This window comes from Zonotrichia leucophrys, chromosome 4 (assembly GCF_028769735.1).
Source record: "Zonotrichia leucophrys gambelii isolate GWCS_2022_RI chromosome 4, RI_Zleu_2.0, whole genome shotgun sequence".
Classification (NCBI taxonomy): domain Eukaryota; kingdom Metazoa; phylum Chordata; class Aves; order Passeriformes; family Passerellidae; genus Zonotrichia; species Zonotrichia leucophrys.
Window position 1 is genome coordinate 44,180,545 of NC_088173.1, and position 17,834 is coordinate 44,198,378.

The 17,834-nt window shown below is 48.3% G+C and overlaps 1 long non-coding RNA gene across 2 annotated transcripts in view; it reads left to right on the forward strand.

Annotated features, from left to right (window-relative positions):
* The window catches only part of LOC135446937 (uncharacterized), a 179,164-nt gene that overhangs the window by 93,472 nt on the left and 67,858 nt on the right, over positions 1-17,834 (forward strand). Inside the window, exon 1 of one of the 2 annotated variants that reach the window (XR_010439938.1) lies at positions 1,851-2,049. The exons of the other annotated variant lie outside the window; for it this stretch is intronic. This is a non-coding gene — a long non-coding RNA (uncharacterized LOC135446937). Of the gene's footprint in view, positions 1-1,850; positions 2,050-17,834 lie in introns of those variants that run through there. 2 annotated transcript variants of the gene reach the window in all.

Sequence of the window (17,834 nt, forward strand, 5' to 3'; positions counted from 1 at the left end):
TGTCAAGGCTGTAAGATCAGTGAGGCACAACCTCCAGGGCCATCATTCCTCTGTAGACTGAAGCTGAGGTTCCTCTTGTCTCAGCTTAAACCTCAACTTTTTGGTGTGATTAGTACATGTTCCTTGTTGTTAAAATCTGTGGGTTACCAGGAAAGAAGCCAGCCCAAGACACTCTGGATCCAGACCTTCTGTGATTGCTTTGAAATGCCTTTAGGACAAAACTAGTTATTTTCTAAGAAGCATCTCTGAAAATAGTAGTTGAGGAAAAAATTGAAATGATGTGCCCTTGAATGGAAGAGATGAGGTGAGGAGTTCCTGACTAGATGCAGGGCCTTTCTGTAGGGTCTTTCCATTCTGTCTCTGGCTTCCCATGAAGAGCAGGATCCCTTGGCACCAAAGTTTGGGAGTGTTTCCTTTACAGTATCCATCATGGTGTGTGTGTGTGGAATACTGAGGAAGGAGAGGCATCTCCAAAGACATCACTAATGAAAATATTCGTTCTAAGTGAGAGAAAGGGTTCTAATCAGTCTGCCTCATTTTAGGTTATTAATGTAATTGAAAACACAGTCTACCTAAATCATGCAAATTATATGCAGGGTGAGGATTTTTTTCTGCTATCATAATGATAATCTAAATAAAATGTGGGTTGTAAGTGGAGTTGTGAAAGACTGGATCTAAGATTAATATGAAATGCAAGGATTAAAAAAAGATACGCGTAGTGTAGAGCTGCAACTCTGCTTTTATGACATTTGAAACCCTGATTTATGACCATTGTAACCAGGTTTTTAACTGTATAGAAAATGGAATGAGGTTAAACTTCTTCCTATTAGCATTAGAGTTACAATCACAACACATTACAATGGACTAATAAATGTGACTTTTTGAGTAATGAAACTGCCATCAAGGCCCCGTTAAGTGGAATGAGATTGTAATTGGAGTTGGGCTGTATAGGGATGGGCAGAGGCTACCAGAGCACCCACAGCACGCCAGACACCACGGGCAGTCCTGGCTCCAGTCTCTACCTATGGAGTGCTCCCTTAATACCTGAGAACACCCAGATCTGCCAATGACTCCCATGGAGCCAGAGCAGCCTGGAATCATTGTTCCAAGTTGTCTAAGATCTTCTGGGAAGTGGATATAGATTGTGTGTTAGAGGCCCAAAATTTCGGGTTCTCACTATGTTGGATTGGTTTCAGATTTTATTCCTGCAGGGAAAAGGGCTGAATTGTCAAAGACAGAGTGGGGATCAGGTGTCCTGCAACAACTGGAAGCCCCTGAAAATACCTATTGCTTAAACAGAAATAACTCCCAGTCCATTCCTGAGCAGCTCCAGCACAAGGCATCATGGAGTATCACGGTGAGCTCCCTGCATTTCCCTACTGTGTCCTGTGGTTGGAGTTTTGAGGGACACAGGAGGTATCCAGGACCTCAGGGATGGAGTGCTGCAGGTGCCCACAGCACCTGTAATTCCATCACAGCCTCTGGAAGGAAAGTGTTCACAAATATCCATGTGAGACGATCCATTCTGTGGCTGTTCAGGGACACAGGTATCAATTCCCATGCATGTCCATGTATGGGAAATGATCTAAAATACTGGAGAGTGCAAAGGGACATTTGTTCAGCAGAGGCCTGGCACCATCTGACAACTGGGTCCCTCTTGGTGAAGGTCTATAGGCACCCAGTTTGTGGAATTGGGAGTGGGGCTGCTGAGCCTCATCCCCAGTGGGCTCCAGCTGTGAGCAGCAGGTGAACCTTGTTGAAGGGAACAGCCATGGAGTGCCCAGGGGCACTGACCAATCACCACAGGGAGCAGAGAGCACACAGGTGCAGTGCATAAACATGAGGGTATAAAAAGTGGGGCTAAAGAACAAGGAGGATAGATGCTTGCAGCCTTCTGAAGTGATGGGATGTTATTCTGTATGGGTTGAAGCTTTCTGAGATCTTATGGTGACAGTGTTTATGATGGCCATCTCGACGACGACATATGCTGTGACAAAGGTCTTGGTTCCTGTTCCTACCCTCATTGTGACCATAGTCCAGGTTGCCCAGGTGAGAAGGGAATGAGGGAAGGCTGGTTGTGTTCTAAGTCGTCCCTGGATTTTTTTCCCAATTTTCCATGGCTGGATGTAGTGGAATCAGACCATTAGATGGTAGTGGCCTGTTGTGTTCAGCTAGCACTTGAGCAGATAAAAAATTAATTAGATGTCAGTTACAATTTTCAGAGGTAATTACATTAATTCTGATAAATTTTCTCAGTCTTTGTCCTGGGATATCTCACAGTGGGTGCATAGCTTGGTACCAAGCAGGGATGACTTAGCTTGGAAAAGGGCTCTGCCAAGCACTGTCCAGCAGAACCAGGGTCCCCTGGGGGCTGCTGGGAGCCTGACTGCAGTGGGCATGGGCAGCCAAGACACCTGGGGGTGTGAGAGGCAGAGGGTGAAGTCTTGTCATCATAAACCATAGAGTCACTGCTCTCATGCCTGGACAGTCACCGTGGCCTTTTCCATGGGCCCTGGTCGCTAACCCCTGGTGTTCTGACAGTACTTTACATCCAGGCAAGCACAAACCACCCCCAGCTCCACACAAGCGTGGCACTGCCATGGTAACACAGCAAGCCCCAGCTCCTCAGGAAGATGCGGACTGTTATCACTTGTGCTTGAATGGGACTGAGCTCAAAGCAGAGCTCTGACAAACTTCGTGGGAAGCATCAGATGGAATTTAGTAGTCCAGACCATTAAGATTTCAGCATGTGAAATAGAGATTTAATGAGAATAAGGTACTTAGCTGGACAAAAAAGGAAATACTCTGGCAAATAAGGGATTTAAGGCCATGAAGACTTGTCTGCCCTTGCTGGCAGCTGTGCTGGTATGGTGGAGGATGCTGTCTGATTTTTCTCAGAGACTCACCCTATCTGCAACTGTAGTTTAGGACATGACCAAGGGTATTCCAAATTAATTTCTTCAGGAGTGTTTCTTTGTGTGCGCCAGATATTGCTCTTCGGACTAATGTCATGGCTTCTGTTATGGAGGGAGGCTGGTGGCTGCTTCCACATGGCTTCTCTCCTTTTAAAAATGTTTTCACTACAAGGTGTTTGAAGGTTATGAATAAAATGCAACCCAAATTGTTTTCGTATACAGATCTGCCTGGCTGCATTGATGTAAGTGCTGCTGGTCCAGCCTGTTGGGCACTGCATCCCTCACGGTGGAGCCACAACTTAGCTCCCAGAAAAGATTTGCCTCCAGGATTTCATTGTATTCCTAATTCTTTCCCCCAGGAGCCCTGGGGTGAGGAGTGGTGTCACACTGCACTGGATGGCCAGCCAGGCCTGGGAAAAGGCTACTGGGAGCATGTGGAGAATGAAGAGTAGTGTGTAACATCCCCAGCTCCTTAGATGTCTTTCTAAATATCTAACCCTGAGTTATAGGGAGGAGCAGCACATTGCTGTCCCTGTCTTACATGTGCCAGTGGTTTCACTGTTCCCCAATTAATAGCAAAGACACTACATTTCCTCCCAGCTTGGGTCCCTTTAATTCCCACACTGGCTCCCATTATGTTGGGAAGAGCTGAATTGAATTCTAGTGCAAGGAATTATTCCTGCCATGGAGGGTGGACTTCATTCTGCCATTTGTCCTTGCTGCATGGCACTGTGTCACCCTTGGCTGCAATGAACTTCTAGCATTCATGGATGCATCTGAGGGTCACAGACCTGGGGGACTCTGGCTCCATCAGAGGCGGAGGATGTTTGGTTTGTATCTCTCCTGATTTTTTTTTCCTAGATGTTGGGTTCCTGAGGGCTGTGTAATACTCATCAGGACTGAACTTCTGACTTATGAGAATCAAAGGAAGTGGTTTGATCCACTGCTGCTGTTTGGTGCTCATCTCTGTGTCCCTTCCCTGGGTTTTTCTGACTATATGTCTTTTACAGGCATGTCAGAAATGAGCATTTTATGGGTAATCATTTTGATATCTCCATCAGAGTATTGGTACCCTGCTCCCGTTCCTATGGACAACCCCTAAATGGTGGTTTGTTTGGTTTTTTCAGAAATGCTATTAATTTACTTTGCAGTTGCCCTTCTAGATCAGCATCAGGATGCTAAATTAGATCTGACCATACAGAGATTTTGTTTAACCCTTTTGCTCTCTGTTTTCTCCACAAACACAAGCCAGTGCAGTTGGTGCCCTGTGTTCACATGGGGCTGGCTGTTTTACGGGGAGCAAGGCAGATATCTTACATAATCCAGAACCTCCTCTCCCTGCCTTTGTGTGTTACAGAGCAAATGGCCCACACACCTGACAAAATTGTGCTGTTTATTTGCAAACACAGTCACTTCCTGTCCAGAACCTGGTGGTACAGAGGGTCAAAAGGAGATGGTTCTCTGTAGCTGTATTTCCCCTGGACAGATGCAGAAATGAACATCTGAAGCAGGATGGCACTTGGTGCCCCTTCCCCCTGTGGCCCAGATTCGCCACAATGCAGGCTGGCCAGGACAGCATGGCACTCACTGCACACAGGCAGGAGGAGCAGGCTTTGTGTGCTCCTGGGCTTCTCCTGGCACTCCCTGTGGCACCCTTGCTGCCTCCCCGACTTGGCTGCTACCGCCGCTCTCGCTGGAGGTCACTGCTGGCTGCTGAGCCTGGCTCTTTGTCACTTCCACTCTCCAGGCAGAGCCTGATGCACTGCTCACAAGGAGCAGCCTCTCCTGACAGCCAAGCTCGCTGTGCTGCTCCCTTTGGACAGGTGATTGATTCCTCTGTAATAGTCTTAAATGGGAGCTGTATTGGGATCCGGGGCCATCTCCAGATCAGAGAGACAAGGTCTTTAGCAGTAATTGGGCCACCCTGTGTCAGGTGAACTGCCCTGCTTATGGGCCAAATGCAGATGTCACTTGGTGTCACTGTTGGTGGGGATGAGCGCGGCCGTGAGAGCGTCGCCGGTTTGTGGCACAAGTTCCAGCCCCACGCCTGGGAGAGCTGATCGTGCCAGCAGTGCTGAAATCATCGCTTGTGACACTGCTGGTCACAGATTATCAGAGCTCACAGGCAGCGATGTGGGCATTTTTTTGTCGTATGTTAATATCCAGCTGTGCTCTGAAAGGTGTGGGGCCTCCTGGATTCCTTGTTCCGGTGGCTCTGCCTGTGGAGGAGCCCGACAGGTGCTCTGGTGGCAGCCCCGGCCTGGGTCTTGCACAGCCACACTGCAGTCGAATGTACAGCAGCTTTTTAATGGTATTTATCCTTTTAATAAATGTTCCACTAAGTGATACGTGACAACAAGAGGACGCTGAGGTGGAAGCAGTGCTGACACTGGGAGAGGTGCTGGTTTTCAGGAATAGTGGCTTTGCAGGGTTTGGGGGTTGGGTCTGCACCAAGGACATGTCCCTGTAGCCCTTTGCTGCAGCCATGTGGGATGTCCTGCTGTAGAAACCTTTCCAGGTGTCTTTGTCCAAGACACCTGAGCTGGCTGTCACCCCGGCTGGCTGAATTTGGGTCTATCTGTGTGTACACGAGTGTAGTTACTTCTGCATGTATGCAGAGTGACATGAATTCATTGTGTTATCTCATATACCAGTCTGAAGAAAAAAGTTTTCTGGCTTCTCTGGTGGGTGCTGATGGTCACTGTAGAATCTTACTACAGTCAGTCTAGGCTGAAATCCTGGGACTGATGAACTTTCTTGCCTTTGATCCCAGGACAGTCCTAAAATCTTGCCTTGTTTTTCTTATCTAAGAGTCTTCTGACCCAGAAGTAAAACAAACACCTGACTCATGGAAATAGAGGGCTCTGGGCTTCAGTGTGATGATGTACCCCAAGCAGATCTGTGGGGTTTAAGTGGTTTGTTATGGCATGATGATAACTATTTATACAGAAGCTTATAAAAGTATTTTAGTAGTTAGGTCCCAGGAGCTGCCCTCCCCTGGTTCATCCATTCAAAAAATAAATCCTCTTGGTTTCAGCCTCCCAGGAAAGTGCTCAGTGATCCTCACCTGCTCCTGCCCTACCCCTTTTCCTTGTTATCCCACTGCATCACCCCTTTATCCTTTGTTATCCGCACTGCTCTCTCTTCTCTGGATCCATCCACCAAGGTCTCTCAGGGCTTGCCTGCTGCACGCACTCAGATGGATGCTGGAGCTATTTACTCCCATTATTCCTTTGCCAGTTGTGGTGATTTTTTTCAGCTCCTCTCATGGCTGACAGGCCGAGCTTCTGTCAGTTCAGGAGTGTGACATAGATAGTGCAAATGGCATTAATGAGGGGAAGTCCTCATCAGCTGGAGCTCTGATGCTCTCTGGTCACTTGTTCTTGTTCCTTGAGATGTAGGCAAGGCCAGTAAGTAAACTATACCTTGGAGACAGGTTTTGCTGTACCATGGCTGGCATTCCAAGTGCTTCCCTCTGAGGCCTGGGAGGACTCTCCTAGCCACAGCACTGGGTGGGCAACAGGCTCCTAGTGAGCACACGTGCTGCTCTGGGCATTCCTGGCACCCTCCCCAGGCCCTGTCTGCCCTTCCCAGTGGCAGCAGGCTCTGGAGCACCCGAGTAATCCTCTTGAGCCGACAGACACCTGATCACCGGGTCCAGGGGGTTTTTATGCAGGCTTATATCCGATGAAATCTCCCAGTTTTACTTTAATTGCTGTTGGCAACATGTGGTCTCTGATAAAAAACATATTTTCTGTCGAGATTGCATTCATCAGTTGGGCTAATTTTTCCTGGCCCTCCACCCATCAGAGCTTCTTTGGAAAGGGAAACAGCAGCTTGTGGGTTAGCGGATGCCAGGCAACTGAACAAAAAGAGAGAGAGCGAGAGGGGGAAAAGCCTGCTGCACAGCGTTTGCACAGAAAGCCCTGGAAGGGTTCATCTGCCCGGAGCCCTGCCGATCCGGTGCACGCTCAGGTGGCGGGATAGGGAGTGTGTGGTCCGTGGGCTCCGTGGCCAGCGTGGACCTGCACTCAGAGCCCAGGAGGCCCGTCGGGAGACGCTGCGCAGACAGCTTGTGCGCCTGACACGCTGCCAGCACCAGAAGCTCGCCGGGTATTTCTGTCTTGGCAGATGCACATTCTGTTGTAAAGGTCTGTTCAGCTCGTGCCTGCCTCATTCCCAGGTAATGCTCAGCACAGCCTTGCAGCAGGATTTTGCAGCAGGGGCTTTTCCTTGACACCGGGAAAAAAGAGGGGAAGTGGTGTGTGATACAGCTCTGGGTGGATTGCTGTCAGGATGTGGTTTCCCAGATGTGCAGCTCCCAGCTCTCCATGCCAGCAGCTCCCAGGCTCTTGTGGGAATGCTGTGGGTGACCCTGTGTCTGCATGTGTTTAAAAAATAAGAGGAAGAATGTTTGGTGGGTAGGCACACTGCCACTTGCTGAGAATTGCTGTGTTGGCTTAAACTACCCCCTGGATTCTTGAGAACTCGCTCCAGAGGTAGCAGAAGTGGGGGGAAGAAAAGAAGTTTAAAAAAATGGATTAGCATTAGTTTTGAAGCAAAGCTGAAATGTTTGCAGGGTTTGCATGCTGGTCTCCATATGTCTCTTTTCAATTGCATGTGCTGGAAGAAAAAATGGCAACGTGTAAAGGGATCTGTTAAAATGGAGAGAGGGAAGCGCCATGTGCTCAGAGGCTGTGGGAAAGAGCAGGGACCACCCAGCCCTTCCCTTCGAGGAAAATGTATGTTGTTCTGAAGTCCCTTACTTGGGAGTAATGGCTATTGGTTTCATGTGAAGCAGCATTCCTGTGCTTTCCAATGTCTGAGGAATGGAGGAGCAGAGTATTGTAGCTGTCTGCTCCCTAGCCCTGTGCACCATCCAGACCATTCAGTGAGGAGCTGGGAGACAAATAGCAGCCTGCTCCCTTCAGGGGATGGCTTCCACAGCCCTGCCTGCCTGTTTTTCCAATGTTTTTCATTCCTAGATGTAGACTGACTCAGCCCTGTGCTAATAAAGGCCCCTTTCTGCCCAAATGCAGGCTTCCATCGTGTGCAGGGGATGGCAACGCTCCCGCTGACTCTGGGGAGGGCAGGCCTGGGCCATCTGTCCCTGCCGCTCCCAGAGCCACGCACACACCACATCCCGCATATCCCTCCCACAAACCGGTGCCGCTCCGTACAGCAGTGTCTGCGGTTCCTGAATGGATTTATAATCCATCCAATACGGTACATTCGGAATGTGTTACAAAAAGGACAGATTTACAGGAGACAATCTGCCTTCATGATGATTGCATATTGTGGCATTTCTAGTCCATATGGATCAGTAAGACTTGGATAGCAGGCATTTGACCTTCAAAATCATGCAAATGTGAAACCAGACTTCCATTTTTTACAGCTGGGAAAGTCACAGTGTAGCTTCTTCATCTGATTTGGGAGGCATTGATTAAAACACAGTTTGACTTCAGAAATTACTGAGATTTTCATAATGCCTTTTTGCAAAGCCGTGGCTCTAGATCTTTCTCCCTCCTTTCTCACCCCTCCTGGCTAAGCCTGACTCATTAACGCCTGCGACTCAATTGATCATTTCAGAGAGAAGTTGCTAATTTGGAGCCATGGGCTAACTCTAAACAAGACTTTAAACCTTTTTGCTCCCGCCATGGTTAATCTGTGATAATAACTCCTGAGAGCCTCTGAAAAGGTCTGAGTGTGGCTTTCTGTCAACAGCATTAGGGAGCTGTACATTTTCTCACTGAGAAACCTTGGCCATGCCAGATCCAATCAGGATGTTGGGAGCAGCATTAGCCTCCTGGTTTGCAGAAGAGCTCCCTGGGTTGCAGAGAAGTTCTGCTGGGGCTTTAGGATGATTTCATCTGGGCTCACAGTTCTTGTGTTGCTATCGTGGTTTGCTGAGCTGGGCTGGGAAGGAAGGGCTCTTGGCTCTGCTCAGTTTAAGCCCCAGGTACTCAGCCTGCGCAGGGCTGCTGCATTTGCCTGCTTTCACCGCCCCTGCACCTACAAGCTTTGTCTTGCTGTTGGTGTATCCTCACAAGAAATCCTACCCAAACTCCTTCATTGAAATCATTAGGTTTGCCCAGTTCCTCCTTTGTCAAGTTAAAAAACCGAAACCCAAGACAGCTTATCTTTCACAGTATTTTGGCTAGAGCCTGAAGATGCAATTTACTTGTACCACATGGTTCCACAGAGCTGTCTCATGCATTCCAGAAGGAACATGTTCGGGCTGACATGAGAAGAATCTATCCTGGCACAGGGCAAAGGGAGACCCAGAGATGCCCAAAGCATGTGTGGCTTTAGTTTGTCTGATTTTCCAGTCACTCTGTGGGTTTGGATTGGTAATTCTGTGAGTTTCCTTTTTTGATGTTTTCCCCTTTTTTCGCAGTTCCTCTCTAGTCTTGATGCATCTACAGAACTTTATGCCAACTATATATGCTTCACACCCATGTACAGGGACAGCCATGGCAGGGCTGGTTCTGCAACCCAGGAGAGAGTGTATCCAAGGCTGAGGAAATAGGGAAGGGTTTTATGTGGTCTAGTGAAGTGTTTAAAAAAAAAAATTATGTTTCTTCAGTTTTAAAATTAACTCATGGACAGAAGTTTCTGAAGTTTCAGTAATTTAGTGGCCATATGCCACAGAACTGTTTCCTGCTGTGAAATCTGTCATGGACAAAGAATTGAAAACAGAAGGAAAACCTACACTAATATCACCAGCTCTGTGGAGAAGAAAGAATGAGTCCTAGGCTCTGGACACTGACAGTCCAAAGCAGTAATTAAAGGTCAATGTCTGTCTTTATCAGTAAAGGACCACTTGAAGGAAATGTCTTTCCCCAGCAGAAGCAAGCGGTCCAGGTATTGCTATCAGCTGGTTGTTCCCCACAAACAGAACCAGTGTAGTTCAGAGTACACTCTGCAGAAAGGGCAGCAATACCTAAGGCACATGTACTTCACTGGCCTAAGCAGGCCTGGGGATCTCGGCTGCTCCATGAGCTTCCCCGACACAGTCTTGGCCAATTAAAAGGAAGAGATTCCCCCAAGACTGTGCAGACTTTATCCCAGCACTCATTTACCTGGATTTACCGTGCTTTATGTTCTTAACAACAGACTTTTCCTCTGGGTCTAAATAATTCTGGCAATGAGTTGGAGAAGGTTTGGGTTGATGGGTTTTCTTTTTTTTCTTTCTGTGAAGTCTCCTTTTTAGAAGAATTGACCAGGGTATGACTGGACAAAAAATAGGAAATTATAAGATCATTTTCTTCTGCATTTTCTTATTTCTGTCACATTTTGAATGGCACAATCTATTTTTTGTTGTGGATTGAAGCAAGCGGTTGTTTTTTTCCTTAGTTCTGCCTGTGAGCTGGCAAGTGCCACTACGCCATGCTCTCTGTTCCTGCCTTCAGGGCTCCGGTCTGGCACTGCCAGGAGGGACCGGTTTGCCTGGCACCAGAGCCTGGGAAGCCTTTGCCCAGCTCATCAGCACCAGCCCCGAGCAGAACAGGGAGCTGGCAGCTCCTGCTCCTCTGCACTGAGCTTCAAATGGGGAGTAAAACCAAGGGTGGGGAGCTGGCCTAGGCCCCCTGTGCCCCCACAGAGGGGCAGTTGGGCAGGCAGTGTCTGCCTTCCCATTCCCGTGGCACCGACACATGGGTTGGGCATTCAGCTGGTCATTGTGAGAGAGCAAGCAAATCAGGGCTTTTACAGGGAATATTCTGTCCTCAGCCACTCACTCTCGTCGTGTCTGTTGTTATCAGCTACCGCTGACTGGTAAAGCAACAGACCTTAAAGATAATGATATTTGCTGGAACGTGTTTGTCAGGCAGCCAGCTTTCCTCTTACAGTGGCTTTTATTCTCCCTAAAGCACTACTTGTGCTTAACTCCTGCTGCTCCTGCTCTCTCAGAGCTGTTCCCATTCCCACAGCCCCTGCGCCAGTGTCAGCACAGCAGACCTGGCAAAGCTGGGCAGGGCTGGAGGAGTCCTGCAAACAGCCTTTCCAAAAGCTGAGGCCAAGTGGACACGCCAAGTGCTTTGTCTCATAGTCATAGGAGTTGCTGGTTGCAGTGTTTATTCAATACACAGGTATCAGCTTTTACAGGAAGAAGTGTTTGGATACCTGATGAAATTTACTGAAACCCTGTAAATAGAAACTTGATTTTATTCTCCTTCTGTGTCCGGAAGAATCAAATCTTTGGCTTTTGTCTGCCTCTTATACACACACAGAAATCCATCTATTTTGGGGCTCTCAGCAGGCTGTGGCTCAGTCACTACCATTTTGTGTATGGACATGGGTCAGTCACTGCCACTTTGGGGCAGGCTGTGGGTCAGTCACTGCCATTTTGTGGCCCTCAGCAGGCTGTGGGTCAGCAGCCACCATTTTAGGTTAAGCTGTGGATCAGTCACCACCATTTTCTGGCCCTCAACAGTATGTGGGTTAGTCACAGCCATTTTGTGGCCCTCATCAGTCCATGGATCACTGACCACCATTTTGGGGGAGGCTGTGGGTTGGCCACTGAAGCAGGGGAGATGTGGAAGGAGGATATGAAGATGTCAGCAGTGGAACAGGGTGGAGTGTGGTGTCAGTCTCAAGCTGCAAACAGTGACAGGTACATCAAACTGAGCACCTCCAAAATATTGTGCAGATTCAGGTAGGTTTCTCATTTCTTAGCACATCAGGCTGTCTGCCTGTCCCCTTTTCCAGGGCATACATGTCACACTTTTTAAGCTGTCCTGTATATATATTGTCAAGAGAGTTACTCTGCTAGGGCAGCAGAGTAACTGTTCTAGCTCTTCAATTGCAATTTTGGCTTTTGTTTCTTCTGAAAACCTGCTCTATCTCTCTCAAAGCTGTCCTTGGGCATCCAAACATTCTTCTAAGTACAGTGGAAAAGGGATTCTTTGAGAAGAGTTCCCTGGGCTGTGATTCTCTGGAGAAGTGTTGCTGGCACTGTTTTCCACGCTGGTACCAGCACACGTCCAGTTGGCATCCCTCACAGTGCTGGGGAACATTGAGAGCCAGGATCGGTCTCAGGGAGAGAAACTGAGCTGCTGGTGTGGATAGAGATTAACCTCTGGGTTAGTGTGGTGTCTGGGCCATGCTGGGGAGGGAAAAAACAGTAATTTTTTTCAGTGCTTAACTCCCTTCTGCTGGGCAAAATCTACCTTGGCAGATTCTGACTACTTCTGGCTTCACAAGTGTGTGTACATTTTGGGTGGCTGAGTTTCCATGGAAATTCAGTGCACCCATCAGGTTCTGAAATGGCTCCACGTGCAGTCTGGATTTGAGAGCAATTGTTAGCTTGTCTTTTTTTTTTAATGCCATCTTTTGATAGAATTGGCCCATTCTCCTTGTAAGTTGTGGAGGAGCAGTTTGCTAAGTAAGCAGACTCCAGAAGTATCTGCTCTCCACACAGGTACATTTACAGGCGTTGTAGAAGTCACTGTGGGAGAAGCTGCAGGACTTGAGGGTTGGTAATGGGGACACTTTCAAGTGTTCATGTCTGTTTCTGAATAGCTTCAGAGGAACTGTTTGGTTCCAGTGGGTGAATCACCTGCATTTTTAGAAGAACCTTAGTATATATTTATGTAATCTGCCTTTTAACAAATCCTTAGTTTTGAATTTATGTGACAGATCATAACAGCACCAAAGGAGCCATTTTTTATTTTCTGCTTTGTCACTCCTAGTAGACTTCCGTGAGGGATATTTTCCTGCTTCAGGTTGGTGTTTGTGCATCTAAAAGTGAAGGGACCAGCAGTGAGGCTTTCAGTACAGTCACCACTACACCAAAGCTGGGTGGGGAAGGGCTCCTCCTCCTCTCCCTGTGCGAAGCTGCTGTGCAGGCAGATGGGGTGTCTTGAACCAACCCTTGCTGCTGGGTAGGGTTTGAGATGTCTGGGCTGTTCTGCTGGAGCCTGGGCAGGGCTGGGGTTGTGTCATTGTGGGTTAAAGCTCATCCTGCAAGGACCCCCCCCCCCCCCCCCTCCCCAGGCCTCATTCCCTGTTCTCCTGCCTATTACCTCCTAAGCATTGTAATAACTCGGGTAAACTGCCGGGACAACAACGCCGTCTGGAGATCCTGCATCTGCCTGCCTTAATCAGCTTCCTCCCTTGAACAAGAATTTAAATAATGAGTCAATTAATGTTCTCAAATGCCAATGAGATGCAGAAGAGATGGGTGGAGGTGGGAGCCTTGTGAGCTGTTCCAGCACTGGATTTTATGAGGAGTCACACACTAGAGCACCCAGCTGATTATGTGTCTCACACAGATGTGCCTACCTGGCACTGCTCCTGCTCCCCATGCCTGGCTCAACAGAAAAGGCCCCTTTTCCACAGGACTGTGCACCTTTCTGCACAGGGCAGATTTATCACACACCCACAAGCAGCCAGATGGCCTTTCCATAGGGCATAGTAGCTTTGTTTACTAATGGGGGCCTTAAAAATGCAGAAGAAAGCCCAACCTCAATTCTGCTTCCTTCATACTGAGGATCATTTAATTCATCCCTGCAACCTGCACAGATTATTTTGGCAAGCACCTAATCTCTTGTTTGTTGCTTTGACTTCACCTGTGCTCAGGCAGCACTTGAACTCTTCTTACCACACTTTGCTTATTCTGAACAGTAGCAATAATTAATAATAACTAAATCAGCACCATAACTTGTGAAATTTCCTTTTATTTCACAAACTAAATGCAGGCTGGTAGGGCTGAGAAGGGATCTGATCTATAAAAATGACTGGAAGGAAAAGAATGGTCCCTAAATTTTAGGTATTAACATTGCAGTTCCTCCTCTGCCACTCTTCTCCACAAAAATAATTTTGGTTGCTTTTTGTCCTGCAGAGGACTTACGTAATTTGTAATCCTATCTTGAGCAGAACCAGACAGGTAGTGTGGAGCACAGGTTGCCTGTGCTCCTCTGACTCACTGTTTTGTTACTGCTGTAGCAGTGCCTGATGGGGCCGAGTAATGTCCTTAATGTCGCGAATGCTGGAGCTGTGCCAGCTGGAAACACTGCTGGAGTGCCCCGTGGCTGGGGAGATTTGCCATCCCAAAAGAAGAGAGGATGGCTGTTCCCTTGCCTTTGGTGGCAGCCTCCCGTGCTGGATAAGCCTGACGTCATCCTTGCTTGTGACAGGGGCAGGAGCTGCATGAGCACGTGGTGCACAGGTGTGAGCCACGTTTTTGTCAGTAGTTCCTGTTGACCCCCAAAAGGAGTCTGCTGGTGGGGTGCTGTTAAATCTGAAACTTCCTTCACCCTTCTGTCTGTGCATAGACACTGGCTAAAGGCTGTTTTAGGATGCATGGAGGTAAAGGCCAGGGGATGGAGCTGTGCATCGTGACTGCTCCATCAGGTCCCAGCAAACCTCCCCTTCAATTATTCCTCTGCTGGTGACTTAGAGAAGCCCAGTGCAGAGTTATTCCACCTGACAGCAGCAGCAGAGCATCCAGGTAAATGAAGATCACAGGCTGACTGAGAAATGAAGTTGGACCTCAGTCAGATCTAATCAGGGTTAGCTCACCTAGAAACTTACCTGTCAGTGTGTGCAGGACTCGGATACTTTCCCTCCTCCTGGTGAGTTGTGAGCAAGGATGTGAGGCTTTGGTGGATGAGGATTTGCTGCCATGCAGAGTTGTGATGGGGCCAGTCCCTTCAGAGGAGTCCCTCCCTGGGTCTGTGGGAGAAACAAGGACACACCAGGGCCTCCAGCACTTGGGTTTTTTGGTATCCAATGGCTTGTGAAAGCACAGACCTTGCCAGCTTCCTGTCTAGTAAGTAACAACCTGTATGTGGAACACATTATCCCTGTCTGTCAGGAGCCCTGCCTAATTGCAATGGGAAATGTAACGTTATCCTTTAACTTCCCATTTATGAAGCAATTTGCAGTGGCAATGGGGACTGTGTGATGGCCTTTCAGAAAGGAGCTGCAGAGCTGGAAAACACACACAATTTAATAACTGACACATCCAATTGTGAGGCAGAGGAGGAGCACTGGTTAAATATTCCCTCATTTGCTTGCCCTGTGTGTGGAATATGCTGCTGTGGAATAAGCATTAGTTGTTACTGCAGCCTTTGAACTCATAGGGCAGGTGAAGCCTGGGTGCCACTGCAGCTCTGCCAGGGAGCCTGGTTACAGCAAAGAGAGGCAAATTACTCTGGCTTGGATATTTGTGTTTGGTCTGAAACATGTTCAAAGCATGCAGGGCTTGCTTCTAGAGTAGATTAGAATGGAATGAACTTCTGATGAAGGCTAGAGGAGTCAAGCATGCCCACACATTGGTCAGGCTGCCCCAAGGCTGTGAGCTGGGCTCTGTGCTCTGCAGTGGGAGCATGGAGCTCGTCTAGGATTTCCAGTACCATTTCCTGAGCAGAAAATGCCAGATGGATTTTCTGCAGTTAGGCAAAGCAGGGTGTTTACTCAGGTTCTGGTCAGCAGAGACAGGGGCTGGACAGGCTGGGAGTCCCGAGAGCATCTGCAGGGTTGATGACCTGTTAACATTTGTGCCCTCACTCTTTGTCCACATTTGCCATCCTGGTCAGCATTTCCCATTAAAGGGGAATTGGACATCGCTGTGAAACTGCCAGTGACCGAATATAGATACGTGGTGCTTTTCTCTCACCTGTCTGTTTCACTCTCACAGTGGCTCAGCTTTTGCTGCCTCCTCTGCTTATCTCAATAATTTGTGAATTATTTGAGGCTTTCAGAAATGCACTTTGCATAGCCAGTAGCCAGAGGTGTTATTTCTACCAGGATAGATTTTCTGTCTCTTTTTCCCCTTTGTCTCCATGTGTCATTCCAAGGCAGAGTGAGTGATACACTGTGCCACAGCTCGGTGGATTAGTCACTGACCTTTTGCTGGGGGATTCTCTTTGATGTAGCCTCAGTTCACAGTGGAAGTGCGGCCGCTTCTGTGCCCGCCAGTGAGTGCGGGAGCTGGCAGGCTCCTGACGAGTTTCCACGTACCCTTCTGGGGATCTCTGCTCTTTATCCATGGCCTTGGGTCCACATTTTTACTAAGTGTTGGGGTTGCTGAGGCAGGGTGAGTGCAGGAGGCTGCTGCTGGGAATGTTGGGAGGGGAGGGACTGGTTTGGTTAGGACTTACCGAGCCCTGCTGCTCTGCTTTGGTCACTGGCACTGCACTGCCAGTGGCAGCCCAGAGCACTTGGGCTGCACGTGACAAGGTGTTTCTCTGCAGCTACAAGTCCTCTGGCCAGGGGTTCTGAGTGTCTTTTGAGGAGTAAGAGAACAACTCAGATGCAATCAGAATAACCTGCCTTATCATGCAGCTTTTCTTTCCTTCGTTCAGAGGCTTAAGATAAACCCTTGGAAGAAGTAAACATGAAAGCCATGTTCTTGAATGCAGGCTTAGGGCCTGTTGCTGTGCTTGTGTGGCATTTCCATTGTTTTGTCACTGCAAAGGAATGTGTGGAAAAATCCACCTGTTTACCTGAAGTCAAGTGAAAAAGTTGGCACAAGTTTTCTGTGGGATTTGAGGAGAAGAAAGGAGAGCTATAGTGGAGAACTTGTTGCCAGAAGGTGGACATCCATCACTAAATCAAAGTCTTGTGCTCCAGAGTGTCCCTGTTGCAGTGCAGGACAGGCCAGTGCTGGGCTGCACTCCCACAGCCTTAGGGCAGGAGGCTTGGAATTCATGTGAGCTTGATGGGGAGGGCGGACATGGAGAGTGGCATGGGGCTTCTTGGACTGCTGCCTTTGTGCAATGTCACTGGGGTCCTGGAAACCGGAAACAGGCCCAGCAGCATCTGCAGGAGTCTTTAAGGAGCAGCTTTCTGTTTCCTGTTGAAGTACAGCAAAATTGGATGCAAGCTTCCTGGCCTTTTCTTCAGAATGGTTTGTGAATGATGTGTTCCTGTGGCTGTCCAATACATTCTTAATTAGCCATATATATATCCATAGTGCAAAAGCTTTTTGTGAATTGAAAATACACCTCTCACTGGCTGCCCAAGTCACATAGGCATTTTGCAAATATCTCCCAAAATAATTTCTGAGCATCTCTTCCAAAGGGAAGTTGAGCATGGGATTTGCTCCCTTTGAGGAGGAGCTGCTGGAACTCTGATTTATGGACTGTGCTTCCTGGAGTCCAGGGATCAGGAACACACTTGAGAGGTGGAAGGACAGGAGCAGAGGGCTGGCCTGACCATCAGGTACATTAATGGAGGGCAGTCTGTCATGTCACTAATGATGGCAGTGGCACTTCATTATGCTGCTGTAGTACCTGTAGCTGGTGCTGAGGGAGGAGATGCTCTTTGATGTGTCAGTGTAACCTCTGTGCCACAATGCTCTCCGGATACCTCACTTAGCTGAGAACACAGAATTTTCCCCTGAGTGTTGGTCCTTCCTTCACTGATTTGGGTTGGGCTTTCTGTGGCCCTTGTGGCTTAGACAACTGCAGGTATTAAAGGGCTGTTCAAATTAAATGAGGTTCAGCTAGCTGGAGGGGCCTTTGGAAAACTGGGACAAGCAAGAGGAAGCTGGGAGTCCCTGTCAGCTGGCAGCAGCATAGACTGCAGAGCCAGGGGTGAGTTTCTCCACTGGTGGAAGAGGTTGCATGGCATCAGGAACCTGAGTCCTGTGTCTGCCTATGTCTGTAGGCTTACTTACAAGTCCCAGGGGCTGCTATGCTTTTGGAAAACCTAGACAGACGATCCTGGTGCTGGGGTGAAATAGGGCAGCTGGCTTAACTGTAAAATAGTTACAATGGCAAATGTATCTCAGGTGAGCTGTTGGAGATCTGCAGGTACTGGAAGTGTCCTTTGTGCATGGCTTGGGGTACCATATGCCATTCAGTAAGGGCACAGTTGGTGTGCTGGTGACCCACATCCAAGGTGGAGGGTATGGAATGAAGAGGTGACAGTGACTGGGGTCCTGTCTCACCATGTCCTTGTGTTATCTGT